The 18,110-nt window shown below is 43.1% G+C and overlaps 1 protein-coding gene across 7 annotated transcripts in view; it reads left to right on the forward strand.

Moving 5' to 3' along the window:
* Positions 1-18,110, forward strand: part of Plekhg1 (pleckstrin homology and RhoGEF domain containing G1) — a 229,705-nt gene that overhangs the window by 17,771 nt on the left and 193,824 nt on the right. Inside the window, exon 1 of one of the 7 annotated variants that reach the window (XM_063273314.1) lies at positions 15,524-15,706. The exons of the other annotated variants lie outside the window; for them this stretch is intronic. The gene's annotated coding sequence lies outside the window, so the exon portion shown is untranslated. Of the gene's footprint in view, positions 1-15,523; positions 15,707-18,110 lie in introns of those variants that run through there. 7 annotated transcript variants of the gene reach the window in all.

Below are 18,110 nucleotides of genomic sequence, written 5' to 3' on the forward strand. Positions count from 1 at the left end.
CTACATGCATGCAAAATACATGTGTGTTCTCCTAATGTCTCAGTTAGAATTGGAATAAGTAACCTACTATATAACTCGAAAGGCCCATATGTCACTGGAAGGTTAAATGCCACCTAAACTAGAAGTTTATTACTACACAATAATGATTTTATGAAGCTGGACATGGTAACAAGCAGTTGAAATCCCAGCACTACGGAGGCCAAGGCAGAAAGAATCAAGGAGGCCAAGTAGTTCGAGGATAGCCTGGGCTACATGGGAAGATCCTGGCTCAAAAAATAGTAAAAGAGAAGAAGAAAAATAATGTTATGAGTTCTAAGTGCATAATAAACCCATGGTAAGGAGTGACTATCCTACTGCCTTTTCTGCACATCGTATTAGTTTTATGGTCTATTGCTAGATAGTTGGAGCAATAAACCAATGTGAAAATAACTAGGCAAGGCTATCTTGGTGTTATAAGATTATGCCTTGAGTTTCCTGAGGCAGCAGTCCACCTTTCAAGACAAGGAAGTGCGTTTGGTTTGTTGTGGTAGAGACATGATATTCAGGTTGCTAGTTTGCTCAATAGACATACTTTCTTAGTTCTGGGTATACAGTGAGCTGCAGAACAGACCAAGTCTGGGGGCTGAAAGGGTCAACTGTATATGAGTGCTTTAAAGGAAGTTGAATGGACAATTTGATGAAATGAAGTTTCAATTTGAGCATGGTGAGAAGGCTTAGTTGGAGGGTGCATATTACATAGCTGTTATTCTAACCATAGCCCAAGACAGTTACCTAAGAAGGTCTGTGATTGGTCAGCCCATCCCTTTGTAACCTCTGCTGAAGATGAGAGAAACCACAGGAGCAACATGTCTGTAGAGCAAAACCACTCATTTCACTGGGAAGCTAAACAAGCAAAGAAGGTTCAGGAAGCCTTAACACTTTCCTTTGAGGACATGACCCAGTTACCTAGCCAGCTCCCACTATCAGCCTTATCATATCACGATCCCATCACTTTCCAGGAGTGTCAAGCTGGGGCCAAACCTTTAACCCATAAACCCTTGGGAGTACTGTTAGTCACCTTTCCATCACTGTGACAAAATACCTAGGACCAGTAACTTATAATGAGGACAGGTTTGCTTTGGCCCACTGTGATTGGACTGCTGTTTCTCAGCATGTGGCAAGGCACCAAATAGTGGAACCCACTACAGGAAAGGCTGTTCACATTATGGTCACCAGCTAGCAGAGAGGGGGTTCCCCAATGTCAGCTGTAAGGGCATGTTCCCAATGACCTCATTTCCTCCAGCTGGGTCCTAATTTCTAAAGGTTCCATTATCTCCTAATAGCATCAGAGGACTGTTGGGAGACTTACAGACCCAGTAATTTAGGGACTAAACATCTAATACATGGGCTTTGGTGGGACACGATTATCCAAAAGGTAGCAGGGACCTTTGAGAGCTAAACCACAGCAGGGAGTAACCTCTGAGTCAAAGTTGAGTCAGAACAAATGAGAGATCTTGAGGTGATCTGAGAAAAGAATGGTCTAGGAGAAAAGGTAAGTATGGAGAATCTTATAGAGTGAGGGAAGAGCAGGGTAACTGTAAGTGAGAGACAACACTGAGGAGGGAAGCAGAGGCTAAGCTGTAACCATTTTGGGGATGTGCAAGATCTTTGCCGTGGTTCAGGATGTGACAGCAGGCTATGGGAGGGTTTGAAACAAAAGAGTCACATACCCTAGTTAATGACTAATTATTTCTTGGGCTGCTTTGAAGAAAACTGTATTAGAAAATTCTGGAGACAAGCAGAGCTGCAGTGATATAGAAGGAGGTCAATAGCAAAGGAATTGGTGAAGAGCAGGCAGCCTAGGAACTGAATGTTGTTCAAGATGGTTGCTCTAGTAGAGACTCGTGGGGTCATGAGCAGCATTGTCACTAGGATCTGCTTTGCCTGCCCAACTCAGGTTTCACTTCTGTTGCCCTCTGTCTCCACTACACAAGGTAACCAAAGTAGCATATGGTTGTGCATTAAGCTCTTCATGACACTGTAAGCAATCTCATCTCACCACCTACTCACAGGGCCAGTCTCTCTTTCTTTCTGTTCTTAGCTCTCTCTAGCCCATCACTTAGGATGTGGTTGTATATGTACATGTGTGTATATTTGTGTGGGTAATAAGTACATGTTCATGTGCACATGTGCATAGTAGACATGTAGTGGTCAGGAGAGAAATTTTGGTGTTGGTCTTTGGGTGCTTTTCGCAGTTGTCTGGTTGTTAGCTCTCTAATTGGCCTAGAACTTTGCCAAGCAGACTAGGCTCGCTAGTCAGTGAGCTTCCAGGGATCCTCCTGTCTCTGCCTCCTCTCTCCCATCTGTGGAGTCATGGCTACACACCACTAGACCTAGCTTTGAGCATGGGTTCTTGGGATTCAAATTCTGTTGGTCATGTTTGTGAGGCAGATGCTTGCCTTGCTGAACCATCTCCGCACCCCTTGTTGTGTCTATCTTGATGTCCATTTAATTGTTCATCTCTCTAGATGGCCAGCTCCTTGAAAGCAAATGCAAACCAACTCACTTTTCCTCCTACTAAGGAAATATTAGGAAAACAAAACTCAGTTTCTATTTCATGAATCATTTGAAGTCTGAGCAGGTAGCTAAAGATATAAATAAGAGAAAAAGGAGGAGGAAGAGGAGAAAGAGGGGGAGGGGAAGGGGAGGAGTGGGGGAATTAAGAGAGACAAGGGAGGAGGAGATGAGAGAGTAAAGAGAAAAAAGATGGAAAGAAAACTCACCAGGGAGATCCAAGCTCCCGGTTCATTAACAGTTCTTTAGAATGTGTTTTTGATCTACCAATGTTCTTTCTTTCGCAGGCGTGCTCTCTCAGTTTAAATATTTTGGTTTTCTATAGTAAAGGCTGTGCTTTGTAAGTGTGCCTGTTCATTGCCAGTCTCTCTTGTAGAACTCGGTCCTCTGGGCATGCTATGACCATTGCCATTTACCCACAAGAGACCCTCAGAAGGTCATGCCCACTAATAATCCCCCATAAAAAGGGGGAGGACACATGAGCTACACACAATTTCTTTCCCCTAACAATTGCTGTGGGGGAGTGAGGAAGACTTCCTCAGTACTCTAGCTCACCATAAATTGCACATGATTCTGTAAACAACCCTTAGTTCCTGGTCCTGTGAGTAACCAGCCTTCACTGATGCTCCTGTAACTGACCCTTCACTGGTGCTCTTATAACCAATTTCAATTAAACCCATTGAACCCATTGGTTTATCAGGCTAGCCTAAAATGAAGTCTTTTTTTAAATCTGTCTTTGACGCCCCATCTGTGAAATTTGTTCATCTCTCCTCAGGTTGTCATGTAAAACTACTTTTCCCTATCTTGCTGTAAACTTGCAAACACAACAGAGATTGCATTTATTCTGGAACAGAAGTAACCTCCAGAGATACTGTAGTGAAAAGAAATATTTCTAGTGCCCCAATCAACTGAGTGACTCTTGTACTATGAGAACTACTAACAATATCTGAATATGACACATTCCCTTTTGCATCTGGAGAAGCATCTTGAATCTTTGGTAAAGAATGTGTTTATTGGGACTTAGCAATCACTCCCAGTTTCTTCTGCTCACACCAGAGAGCAAGAGACTACCCTGTTGACCTTGAATCAATGGTTTGACTTGAACCGTCATATAGTCTCTGGTGGAAGTGTGTTCAATGGTAAGGTATGAAATAATATATGGTAATGTACAAACTGGAGTACAAGGTTCCTAACCTGTGAAAAGACTTCTTTTATTATTCTCAGGATCAGAATTAATCAGTCTTATTATAGGAAAAAAGTAACATCTAAATCAAACTGAAAAATGTTAAATGGTACAGTAATTACCCTATGATGTATAATCTCAGTTTGCAAAGACAGGTCTAAAATGCTTCTTCATATTTTTTTTCTTCCATTTTTATTAAATTGGGTATTTCTTATTTACATTTCAAATGTTTTTCCCTTTCCCAGTTTCCTATCCACTAGCCCCTAACTCCTCCCCCTCCCCTTCTATATGGGTGTTCCCTTCCTCATCCACCCCCCATTACTGCCACCCCCAACAATCCCCTACACTGGGGGTCCAACCTTGGCAGAACCAAGGGCTTCCCGTTTCACTGGTGCCCCAACAAGGCTATTCACTACTACGTACGAAATTGGAGTCCAGGGTCCATCCATGTATAGTCTTTGGGTAGTGGCTTAGTCCCTGGAAGCTCTGGTTGGTAGGAATAGCCTGATTCTAAAATAGGATGATCGAGTCCTTACTTCCAAGAAGTCAAAATAGGTGAACTTCTGATCACGCTTCTTCATATTAAAAGAGAATAGATTCTACTACCCTGGTTTTAATAATTATGTTAATTAGAAAAATTGCCAACTAACACTTCTGGAATATTCTGACAAACTTTCTGATTCAAGTAGTAAGTCTCAGTTGTGTTTTGAAATAAGTCAACAAAAAGAGGGAGACTCCGTGATGCCGTAGGTTGCCCTGAGCCTCCAAGCCCTTCTATTCTGATCTCTTCTGTGATTTATCTATCTGGCTTTTTACATAGCTGACTCAAAGTTACCCACCTAGAATTGGACTCGTAATCTCACTTCCAGACAGACCCCTAACTTCCTGTCCCTCCCCTCATTTTCCAATTATTTTTTAACAGCATCATAATCAATGGTTACAGCAAGGCATTTTTCTTCCCTTTCCTGCATGCTTTAGCCACTAAGCAACAACTTATATGTTCCTCAATCTATATTCACCCACCTGTGCCTGTTCCCCATCCTTTTAGAATCCCATCTTTTGCCCGGACTCTTAGAATACCTTCTATGGCCATACCAAAGGCTGCACCAAGACCAAATCTGAACAGTGAATGCATTTTCAGGGCTCTCTTCTGTTGGCTTAATTCCAGTGAAGTCTGGTGAGAAACATAAAGTAGATAGATCTAAAAGTCCCAGATGTAAGGCACTTAGGGCTTCTTGGTCATATCCCTCTCCTATAGCTGAGCCTTAGCCCATAAGAAAACACATAGGCTTTCTTTGCAAAGCCCCCAGAATCCAACTACTTTATCTGGTCTTCAATGATTTTATTTGGTAGGGTCACTGTCACCTCTCCCTAGGGTATTGCTGTAGGTCTAATTTGTCCTCTTGTTTATATATCAACTCTTTGTTTTCTGTACAGCATCAAAGTGACCCTGTTCACCGTTAGTTATGTCGACCTTCTCTGTGGGTCCCCGTCTCATTCATTCATAAGGTATTTCATAGAGCTTTGTAAGAGATGCTCCTGACCTAGTCTTATGTTGCTCTCATCTCATCTCATGTCATCTCATGTCATCTCCTCATCTCAACATCTCCTCTCCTGATCCTCTGTTGTACTCTCTATCAGCTTACCATCCTCCTTGTGACTCTCAGACATTCTAAGCTCCAGCCTCACACCATTTTCATGATCACTGCCTAGAACATTCTTGCCTACTTACCAGGGCCTTACTGTCCCTCTCTCTTGTTGGTTTCCTGCTTAGGTGTTCCCTTGCTAAAGAAATGCCTTCTCGGGGTTGGGGATTTAGCTCAGTGGTAGAGCACTTGCCTAGCAAGCGCAAGGCCCTGGGTTCGGTCCCCAGCTCTGAAAAAAAAAGAAAAAAAAAAAGAAATGCCTTCTCCCTTTTATACAATTAGAATTCATAAAACTCTTGCAAGCACATCCTTCTTGCTCCTACTTCATTTCTATGGCTACCTTTTATCAGCACGTGTCATAGGAATTGCTTGCCTTTTGTCTCTTCTTCAGAGCAGAGGTCTTGGTTGTTCACTGCTCTGTTTCCAAAGTTTTAGTGCAGCACCCATCATGGAGAGAAGGTTAAATGTTTGTTCATCAAATCGATGTTGCTTTGTAATTGATGTTGAATTACCATCTGTTTGGTATGTTTGGATTACATCTGTTTGGTATCTTCTGGTGCCCGATTCTTTTACATCATATTCTAGAACAGACACTAACGGCTTGGAATATTGTGCATGGTTGAATAGTAATGATAATGGAGGAGGTGATAATGGTAGTAATAATGGTGGTGGGTGTGCTGAAATTGGCAGTGATGGTGGTGACTATGGTGATGGTGGTGATGGGGGGTAAGGAGCTGGGTGTAGAAGTGAAACAGAAGATAGAGAACCCCTCTCCTGTGACTCCCCTTTCTCCATTCTTGGTCTCATGCTCTGGAGAAGTATCCAGAGGAAAACCTTGCCTCTATACTGGTGAGTTTACTCTCCATCCCATCTTATCTAGATTTTCTGCATCACTGCCCCATATCTGCCCTCTGTTCCATTCAGGCTCTGCCTTCTAGGTTCTCATCAAAACAAGCAGTATGAAATAAGGTGTGGTGGTTGAAGATTTCAACTCTGGACCTAGACCTAGGTTCAAAGCCAGCTTCATCATTCAGAGGTTCACTAGCCTTGGACAAAGTAGTCACCATGTAAGCCTAGGACATCTTACACACGGGAAATGCACAACAGCTTCCCTGGAGTTACAGTGGGGTCGAATTTGTCATCCTTTAAAATGCTTACAGAGCCCCGTCCTAACAGAGAAAAAGTTAAGTAAATGTCAGCCATTATTTTCTTCAAATTTCATTAAAGTAAATTTTATAAAATTCAGATTATCCTCTTATTTCTCAAAAACATATTTTTATTTTTATTGTTTCTTGGATATTAGCTGCTTACCTTAATATAGACTGTCAGCTTATCCATGTCTTATATTTGACAATTATATAGAATAAATATCATATGGATGTGCAAAGATTATGTTTATCTGCCCGCCTCTCGCCTCCCTTCTGTGATCTAATTGACGTACCATAAACTGCTATTTGTTTATTATCTTTCTAAGTTTCTTGGAGGGAGGAATGAATCCTCTAATTAGGGAAATTTCCAAACAGAGGTAAGCAGAGAACATACTGTAATGAACCCCCACATTCCCAACCTCAATGTTCAGCAATCATAAACTTAGTGCCAGTCCTAGTTCATCCACTTTCCCTCCCCTACTTTAAATGATTAAAAGTAAATACAAAGACTGGGGTGTAGTTCAGTACTTGTGTGTGCTTAGTGAGTGCAAGGACCGAGATTCTGTTCTCAGCCCACAAATACTTCAATTTCTGCCTGACACACTTTACTACCACTGCACAACTCTAATGAAAACAACCCAACTCCTTACTACCCACTTCTACCCTGTTTACAGTCTATTTGAATATTGTTAGAGCAAGATTGATCGTGTTTAGCTTATTGTTGGACCCCCAGCATGTAATAGGTAAGGCAATGATTAAATGAATCAATGAATGAACAGTTATATTCAAACCTAATTTTAGGAGATAGTGCTGTTTAAAAAAATAGTGCAAGTGATGCTGTGGTCTTGGGTTACTGCTTTTTGGTTCTTTGGCTAAGATGAAGGGGGACTGGTGCTGAATTGATGATGAAGGCCACAGGACTTGGATAGTGACTGAGGCTCAGCTGCCTTGTGTTGTTAACACCACAGAACAGACATCATCATCACCCAAGTGAGCAGATACTTTTCGAGTATTACCTTGGGATACAACATCCTTGTGCCTTGACTCAGGTGTAGTCCTGTCTATCTTCTCCATCTTGAATGGGGAACAAAGGTCACCTGGCTCTTGCTTTCTTCAGCTGGTTCAGAGCTGTGTTTTGCTCTGATCTGCAGTCTTATTAGCTGTTTCTTCACCCTCACGTCCGGGATAATTATACTGCTGGATAAGATTGTTCTGAGCACTTACCAATAGTGGCTAAAGTGTTCTAGCTTACTGCATGGCTTGAGCAGCGACTTAGTGAACTGTTATAAACATTATCTTATCTCGAAGCCACATGGTTAACAACATCCCAAGGCAAGAATTGTTGAGGCAGAGAGAGGGAGCCTTAAAGGAAGCTGTTGCCCAGCTGTGTCCTGCCATGGACTCCTTGTTCTTACATCCAAACCCTTTGGGGTTTCTCACGGTTGTAGAGGCCTGAAACCTCTACCTGCAACTATTATATCACCTGAACTGGATGGTTGCCTGGTATGGTGGAGTACTTCATGCAGACATGATCATACCAGCTTGTTGGGAACACATCAGCAAACCCTTTCCCATAGGTTTACACACAAGGTGTGTTTTGCCTTCCCATTGTTCACCTACCATGTAGAGATGCCCTTTCATCTTTTGAATTACTCACCTATATTTCCAAGATCACCCTTGAACTGAGGCAAATTAACTGCTATTTGAAACAAATACTGTGTTGGGTAATCTATAAACTCAGTCACCCTCTCCTGACAGGCAATTCCTGACCCAGATTATAGCACTACATCACATATCCCTGGACTGTTTCCCACATCACCTGTCTGAATCCCTTACATCAAAGAAACCCCAAAGGCCTCCCTCCCAGTGTTCTCCCTTGGCCTCACCTGCCCCTTCAGAGCTGGCATCTGCCATGTTTGCTCTCCTGCTAACCCTAACCCTAACCCTAACCCTAACCCTAACCCTAACCCTAACCCTAACCCTAGCCCTCTTCATCTTTCTGAATCTCCCCAGTAAGAAGCTTGTACTGTGCACTTTCTTAAATCCCTATAACAGCAAAATTATGTGTGTACATGTTTGTGTATATTTATATGTGTACATCTTCATGATATGTGTATGTATTTGTGTGTATGTATGTTTATATACCTGTATATATTTGTGTATATGTTTATACATATGCATGTATATGTGGTATGTGTGTATACATGTGAATATGTATATGTATGTGTAAATATATTTGTGTATTTTTACATGTATATATGTATGTATGCATGTGTTTATATGTGTGTATATATGTGTGTGTGTCTGTCTGTATGTCTATGTGAATTCACATGGATACCTTTGAGAAGAATGAGACCAGAAAGGGATCAGAGTGGGCAGGACCTACTGTAAAGAATAAACTGGAAGAGATAGGGAGACTGAAGAGACTAGGTATAGAGAGTCTGGAGTGAGAGGAGAGGGATGGCTAGGAAGTCTTCTCTCTCAGTTCCTGCTGGCCTGCTGAACATGGCTCCCTGTTGTACTAGAGAACAACAGGTACAGGATTGATGGACTGCAGGTGGGCATGGCAGTGATGAGAGGCTTTGCATGTAGTCATGAATTTCATGCTCATAAGCACTTTAAATATACACAGTCCATCATAGAGGAAGAAATGAAAGCACAAAAGTGTACATATGTGAATTCACAAAAGAAACCCAGATGATCCCCAGCAGTATGGATATCTGCATGTATCAGACTGGTCCAGATTCTGTGATCTTCCTAGATGTGATGCTGGGAGTTAAGGTGAAGGTGATGAGGAGAGATTGACATTTCCTCACAGGACTGAATTAGTTCAGGGCTAGCAACTGACCTCCACCTAAAAAATTCAAACTTCGCCTACCTGTCCTGAGAGATGACATGAGCAGACACAAACCAAGTTAAAATTCAGAGCTGTGTTATTGTGGACAGAAAGGGTGACCATTTGGAAGACAGTTTGTCTGGTAATAGAAGAACAATGAATCTTGTAAGAGGTGGCAGACCAGGAGGCACTGTGGCCAGAGTCCTTAGGCTAACCTCGTCAGGCTCTTATGAGCTGAGTCTTACAGACCTAGCTGACTACTGAGGTGTTTTCTCCTGGGTCAAAATTGTGTCTAAAATGTCTAACAGCTGTTGAGAGGCCATGCTTGAGGACAATTGAATAGTGTATGCTAGTGTTGACCTAAATACTGGACACGTGCAGCTAACACTTCACTGTGTTAATGACTCCCTATTGCCAAATTCAGCCTGGAGGGGAAACCATTGAAGATGAACCAGTCACCAGAGGCTTGCCAGTCATTCATGGTGACAACTAGAAGCACTTGAGAATCAATGTGGTGTTTCCCTCTTGGGTAACGTGCTATGAGGACAAGTTCATCTGAAAACAGCAGTCTAATACCCCGACAGTAGCTCTAACAGCTCCACATTTTAATTGACCTGATGAATCAGAGGCATGACTGAATATTCTCAATCTACTACAGTCAGAGCACCAATAAGGCCGATGTTTAGAATAATGGTTTGAATGGGGGAAGGTTATGGTTTGAATATTGAGAAGACAAGAAAGCAAATAGCCAAGATGAGAGAATTGAATTTTCACCGTGTATTTTCAGAAATGTTCATTCTCCTTTTTTCTTCTTTTGCACATTCCCAGTGAATTATGGGAAATCCTTGTAACAGGGTACCCTGGGTTCGGAAGGCTTGTTAGTTAGAAAAACACTCATTTGGTGGTATGCTTTTGGTGAACATGATAGAATCCATTACACTCCACTGATTCTGAAGAATAACAATCCATTTAATCACACTTGTTTTTGTGGTAGCCTTCAGAAGAATTGAGAGACTTCCTCTATGGAAAAAAAAAGTTTGTGTTAAAAACAGTACTTTTATCTGGTTAAAACTGTTGCTGCTATTGAAATTTCAAAATCAAATGTGATGTTCTAATGAAATTTAAAACTACTCAAGGACTTTTAATCAGTTAGTTAATTGCTGGCCTGGACAAAATTGACTCATACTTTCAGATGTACTTAAGTACCCCCAAATGTTCCTTAGAAGGGTGTCTGTGTTTTTATCGTGAACCTCTATACAGAACGCTCTATCTCTTTGGCAGTATTTTCCACAGAATCAGGTTTGGTCTGGTTTAAAGGTTATTTCTTTCTGAGTTGCCTAAGGAAGTTACAAATGGCAATGCAGACGGTGAGCTCTAAATGCAACCATCAGACTGGGTTAAGTCGGCCTGTGAGGCCAGGCAAGAGAGCCCTACCCATGGCTTGTAAATGCAGGGGTTTCCTTCCATTCTCTGAGCACGGACACACCCATTGCGCTCACGGGTGGTCATATAAGCAAGCATTGTTTCATGGAAGGCCTGGGGTGTGGGAACAGGTCTGCAGGGGACAGGGGCATACGTTCAAAGCCAGCAGCAGAAGAAAGTGGATGCAGGGTACAGCAGGCGTTAGGAGCAGGGTCTCTTTCTGTGATGTGGCGTGTCTGGAGGGTGGTTGTACACAGGAGACATACTGTAAACTACAATGACATGGAATGCAATTTTGAAATAATAATGAAAAGGGAGTGATTTTATGGCTATTTCTATTGATGCTTATTCAGCTTATATTCTGATTTGATATAAATAAGTGAATGTAATTTCAACATAAACACTGTTTTATATTTTCTTTTATATTAATGAGTAGGACAAGGAGCTGGGGACATAGCTTAGTTGGTAGAGTGTTTGTCAACTAAGCACAGGGCTCTGGGTTCCATTCCCAGCGTGGTATGAATCAGGTAGAGTGGCGCATACCTGTAATCTTAGCACTCAGGAGGTAGATGCAGTAGGGCCAGAAGTTCAAAGTCCTCCTCTGTTGTACAATGAGTTCAATCCTATCCTTGAGTACATTGGACCTCCATCTCAAAAAATAAAATATGGCAAAAGTGAGACAGGGAGGCTATTTTGAATCAGATCATAGTGTCCAGTGTAGTGTTTGATTTCTTCAGTGTAGCAGCTGCATATACTGCATTGTTTATGTTTAATCTGTGTTGTTGTTTACCCTGTTGCCTGCTGGGACATGAAGAAATCATGGGAGGATGCAGACCTGTGCTCATTCAGGTCTTTGACTGGCCCTAGTCAGGTGCCAGACATTTGTGGCAATCTTAGCCTAGCAAAAAAAGAAGTGGTTCAGTTCTGTGACTCCTGATCACGTTTAAGACAGATCTGGATAAGAGCTTGTTGCAGTCAGCTGGGCTGTCCTTTGTCTCTATCCCCAGTGCTCCTCCAGGATTTGTGCGGGAGTGGAAGGGTTCTGCATCAATACTATCATCCCCTTAGTGACCACTGTGCTTGCCCAGTCCTTCTTAACCTAAGGGGGGGTAAACCAAATATGTATCCTATCTCATGTGTTGTTATTTGTTTGTTCTATTTTTTTAAGATAATCTGGCTATGTGCCAGATTATGGTGCCATTGAACTCACAATCTCCCTGCCTTAGTGTCCCACATCAATGGCACCAGAGGTGTGGATACTGTACAGGTGACTTTTGATCATTTATGAAGTGGCCATCTCTTTTTCTCCTTGGCTTCCCTATGGGCTTTTCTTGTTTATTCCAGGGCTCAATCAATAGAGACAGATGCACATTTTCATTCATTAAATTGTCATATACCTTCTTATTTCTGTTGATCCATTCTTTGTGCTGGGTTCCTGGGGTGTAGGGCTGACTGAAACTGAGACCTCACCCTGTGGGGCTTATGTTCTGCAGAAGACCAGTTGTTTACAGAAATGATCAGGGCAGTGGAGAGTGGAGAGAGGAGTGAAGATTGGGGAAAAGAAAGCCCACCATGATGGTATATGCCTTTAGTCCTAGCACTTAGAAGGTGGATCTCTGTGAATATGAGCCCAGCCTGATCTACATAGTGAGCTCCAGGCTAGCCAAGGCTGCACAGTGAGACCGTGTCTTCATAAAACCAAAACAGAACCAACGATGATTAGGAAAGAAAGTTCCTAGATTTACCAATCCCACCATCTCATCGATGCTGAACCTCATCTGTTGGTGTGTAAGGTGGTCAACAACTCATTCATTCTGCTCCTGCCAAAACAGGAAAATCCCCAGACCCTGTGGATTGGATTTCTAATGCCTTTGTCACTTTTGGTCCCTTGGTTTTTTAATTTTAAAATGAATTTAATAATTCTGAACTCCAAATATAATTGACCTGTAACGATGCTCAAAGTATTTCTGATTTTGGAGCACTTGAGATTTAGGATTTCATAGTTTCAGATTAGGGGTACTCAGCTATTAGGAGTCATGCCATGCAAAATCCAAAATCCAAACAGCAGCAGTGAAAAAAAGCTTCCAAATCTCAAGCAGTTCTGGTCTAAGCATGTCAGATGAGGAATTCCAATTTGCAGTAATGAGTTTAAAGAGGCGCTAGGAAAAATAATGGAGTCAAAACCTGCAAGGTGCAGCCAGTGCCTAGTAAGCAATCCTCACACATTGATTCCAGTTATGAATGATAATGGTGGAGGTAACTGGTGCCTTTGGCTTACCCAGAGGCCTTGCTCCAGAATGGCCCATAATGACATTCTTCTGGAATCAGAAGAGCATGACAATCTCTTGGAACATCAGCTTCCTGCTGAAAAACGAGATCATACTAACCTACCTAACCTCAGACCTCAGATATTGTATCTGTGCATGCCTGTGTGTGTGCCTCTGTGTGTGTGTGTGTGTGTGTGTGTGTGTGTGTGTGAGAGAGAGAGAGAGAGAGAGAGAGAGAGAGAGAGAGAGAGAGAGAGAGAGAGAGAGCAGGGACCCAAACCAAGCAATTCAGAGACTAATTTCGGATGCTTTTCTTTACTTTGGTGCCCATTTCTGTTCTTGTGACATCTTGTCTGAAGAACATGTCATGATCTGATTCACAATGTCTTGCTATGTGGCATCCCATTCTGCCATGTGACTGTGGTTGACTTCACGTGGCTGATGGCAGAAGCATATTTGAATCTAGCTCACATTTCCATCTCCAGCCCTCACTACCTGCCTCAATACAACTTCCTGTCTACAGTTCCGGCTTCCTCTCGGATCTGTTTGCACAAGCCAGGCAAAGTTTCAGATTATTTGGGAGTGAACAGGCTAGTGAGATTATCACATGGCCAGAAACTGGGCATTGGTCAGAGGAACACATCTTGATAAAAGCCGACCACCGCAGGAGCATCGCTCTAGGTTCCATTCCAGACGTGGGAATGAATGTCCGCTTCAGCCCAGAGGTAAAGAATAACCAGTCTGTATGTTATACTACCCACCAACCCCCAAGGGAGACATTCCTAGTGACAGGCTTGTTTTCGAAATGTACAAAAGATGCAAATGAGGAGAGATGCCAAGCTGTGCTCGACATATGGGTGACTTAGTGAGTCCTCTGTCCACTGTTCACCCACATGGGTTAATCTTCAAAACCAAAGCTTTTCAGGCCCACGGAGCAGTACCCCAAGATTCCTCTGCTGTACTGCCACTTTGAGACAAGTGAGGGCTCGATCCTAGGGCCCACTACCACATAGACCATAAGCATTCCTGGCTTCCCCTTCTCATAAAATGGGTGTGGGACTCTCTGATCTGTCCCTTAGTCCCTCTCAACTAGTTTCCCTTCAGGAAGATCTTCACTTAAGGCATGTGCTGTGAGGAACACTCTTTCTCTACAGTCCCTGGTCACTCATGCTGCAGGTGCTCACCCTGACAGGAAACTGGATTCTCTTCCTTTAGACTGAAATAAGACATAAATTCAAGGGACTCACACATGCACACACTTCAGTGCCCCAGCCTGTGCTAGGACCTTTTATGGGATAGGAAACAAAGGGGGAATTTTAGAGGCGCACCTGATTCTCTCAAAGAGGAAAGCCTGGTTGCCAGTATTGTTCTCTTTGTGTCCAGTCGACACGGATTATTAATTAACATCTTTATTTTTCCTGTGGGAAATGAGCAAGCACCTTTCAGAGACTGTGTCTGTTATTTGTGTGAGGCATCCTGTGTCAGAACACATTCTCACAGTTTCGCTTTTCTTGACCCTGACCTTACTGCAGTGTCGCTCCTCAGATAATTCAGACGTCAGATCCATCCCATGCCATCGTCCTTTATGCCCCCACAGGAGCAGACAAAAAAAGAAAAACAAAAGGGGAGGCCTTTTGTTCTGTTTTCCAAGTTAAACAACCTTGACAGATCACCTGACAGCTTTGGAGAGCTGTGTAGTGAGGCCCTATGGCAGTCCCATTTGTAAGTAGGATTACAGAGTGCTGGATAGTTGAGTTCCTCCATTGCCTGCCTCTTCGTCGATGGAAGGTGGATGTTCATCACATGCCTAACAAATATTGCATGCTTGGCGTGTGTCTAGCTTGTCTACCACATTTTCCCATGATGATCTGGGAAGAAGAGAAGTAAGCTGACAAACAGTGTCTCAACATCAAGAGCCTCCTGGCCATGGCAGCCATTGCAAACATGACATCATAGCAGCTTTACTTGCCAGCACTGGGCCTGCACCAAACTGAGCCTGTCAACAGCTAATCACTGATGTGGAGGGGCTCTTAAGCCCCCTCCTGAACTCTGCTGTTCACACTCTGAATTATCATCAATGAGTAGATTCCAAGTAGGGAGAGGCTTTGCCTCCAGTTGTATACCAAACAGTACTGAACCCATCAAGCTGCAAGAGACAGTTCCAAAGGTGTCATGATTAAAGTCGGAGGGTCAAAAAACAAAACCAAATGACACAAATGGAGAAAGGAGCCATAGGGAGGGGGCGGAACTGACAGGGTAAACAGTAAAGAGAAAGTTCTATTATATGTGTACAAAACTGTCAAAGAACAGGCTTAAAACAAGTAAGCAAAGGGTGGAGAAAGAGGGAAGGAGAGGAAGAAGAGAAAGGAAGGGGAAGCAGGAAGGAGGAAGAAGAGAATAGAGAAGGATGGGGAAGGGGGAGGGGAAGGAGAAGGGAAGGGGGAAGGAGGAGGAGGCCAGGAAGGGGGAGGAGCAGCAGCAGTTGATTATCTTCACTTGTCACCTGGAGTGTGGCCCTCATTCCACTTGAGAAGAGGCAGTTCTATGAAGCCAGAACCACCCCAGGCCTTTCCTGTTTGGGTGTGCATCTGTTACCTCTGGCTTACTCTCCAGCCCTGCCTGCCTGTCTCCTGACTCGCTTTGCCTGGGAGGTGAGCAGTTTCCTGTCCTGTCCAGTTTGGTTTGGGGTGTTAGTGGTGTGTGTGTGTGTGTGTGTGTGTGTGTGTGTGTGTGTGTGTGTGTGTGTGTGTGTGTGTATCTGGGTATGTATGTGTCTGTGTGTCTGTCTTTATCTCTCTGTGTGTCTGTCTTTATTTCTGTGTGTGTTTATGTCTGTCTGTGTATGATTATGTGTCTGTGTGTGTCTCTGTGCATGTCCATTTGTGTCTATATGTGTCTGTGTCTATTTCTGTGTGTGTCTGTGTATTGTAAGTCTATGTATCTGGCTATGTGTGTCTATGTCTATGTGTGTCTGTTTGTGTGTACCTGTGTTTGTCTCTGTGTGTGCATCTGTGTATGCATCTGTGTGTGCCAGTATTTGTCTCTATGTATGATTGTGTGTGACTATTGTGCCTCTGTGTGTGTCCATGTGTGTGTCTATGTATGTCTCTGTGTGTGTCGATGTATGTGTCTCTTTGTGTCTGTGTGTGTGTCTGTGTCTGTCTTTGTGTCTATGTGATTATGTCTATGCGTGTGCCTGTTTGAGTGTGTTTGTGTGTGTGTGTGTGTGAGAGAGAAGGAGGGATGTTTGTATCAACAGAAAGGCATTGATTCAAAGACAAAAGCAGATTTTTAAACTTGCATCTTAACCTTGTCACTAAGCTGAGCAAAGTCAGCACAAACCACCCCAGCTGTTGAAGTGGATGGACAAAGCCAACCTCAGCGGTTTTCCTCTGAAAGGCCATGTATCCCCCGTGCCCACTAGTATCTATAGAATTTTTCACAAATGTCTCACTTGGATCTCAATCCCTAGGAAGAGACCCAGCCTTTTCTTCCAGAGCTTCCTTCCAATCCTGCCCCATCAAAGCCCCCTATATGTTCCTGGCATACGGCAGATGCTCAGGTCTTGACTCAAACACTCTCTGACTTTGCCCATCTCTCCCTCCTGTCCCCAGCCCCGCCAAGAATCTTCTGATCTCTCATCCCGATGCCTGGATCTCACTTCATTGCTTTACAATGTACACTTAGTATTATTGTGGAGAGCAAATTAGTTTCTAAAGTACACAGGACCATGAGAGACGTGAATCTTCATTGCCAATGTGGAAGGATTTAGAGTCACCATGGAAATGAATCCTTGGGCAAACCTGTAAGCATGTTCCCACATTAAATTTATTGAGATAGGAAGACCCATTACAGATGTGGCTGTACCATACCCTGGGTTGTTTAGAACTAAATAAAACAGAGAGGGAGCTGACTATTCATATCTTTCTGCTTCCTGACTGTGGTTGCAACGTGACCAGGCACTTCACCCTCACGACATCATGGTTTTCCTCTTGTAATGGACTCTATCCTCAACCTGTGAGCCATGTGAACCTGTCTTTTCTTAGGTAGCCCTTGTTAGTCATTTTGCCAGCTCAATGGATCTAACTCAATGTGAGCTCCATGCATGGCCCTCCATTACGATAAATGAAAGCATTTAATCATATGCCTATCTCCCGACTCCTCATGAACACACAGTCTTAAAGACTACTTCACAGAAGAAAAACCTCTTCATAGAAGTCTTATCCACCTCATGGTACCACAGTGTGGTTGTTGTCTGTGGCAACTTTACAGTGTAAATGAAAATTGTGTACAACTGTCATGCGGCCAACAGGCAGAATGGTCCATTCCTCATGGTAACTTCAAACACAATTTAGGATCCCTGTATAGGTTAAAGAATAAGATGGCAGTTACCAAAAATGTCCTGCCCACTGACACATCCATTTATTTGTATTTTTGTACTGCTTTTGCTTGCTGTCAACCATTGGCTTCGTTTCCATGGTGGCAGCCAGGAATAGCTGGTTTCTAATGAGAATGCCAAAGCCCAGGAAAAGGGAACTCTCTTCTGGGTACCTTACACCAAGGCAGGACTTCAAATATGAAGTGTGTAAGTCAACATTCACAAGACAGAGGGTTCTCTGAGGTGAAAGGGTCATTTGAGCCATCACAGATAGTAGGCAGAAAAGGACCAGCTTCTGAGACAGGGACCTCCCTAGGTAGTGGGAAAAATGCATTTCTTTCATGAACATTGGAGGAGGGAAAGCATGTGTGTGTGCAGGCCTGTGCTGTCTATGGGCAAGCGGTAAAGGGAAGCTCTGGAAAAGCTCCCCATCCATAAAAGGAGGGTCTTGTTGCTTCCAGCTTACTGGGGTTGGCAGTATAAATGTATGTAGGTTACCCCCATTGTCACTGTGATGGTATTACGTCAAAGGGACTTACTTTCAGGATTGTGAAAACAGTCTCTTGTTGGCTCCCCTACCTCCCCACCCACAATCTCTGGCTCTTACCAGTAATTTAAGATGTGGCAGATATTTTATTGCTATCAAAACCCAACTGGAATGAAATAAAGCCTGTGGA

This window comes from Rattus norvegicus, chromosome 1 (assembly GCF_036323735.1).
Source record: "Rattus norvegicus strain BN/NHsdMcwi chromosome 1, GRCr8, whole genome shotgun sequence".
Classification (NCBI taxonomy): Eukaryota; Metazoa; Chordata; class Mammalia; order Rodentia; family Muridae; genus Rattus; species Rattus norvegicus.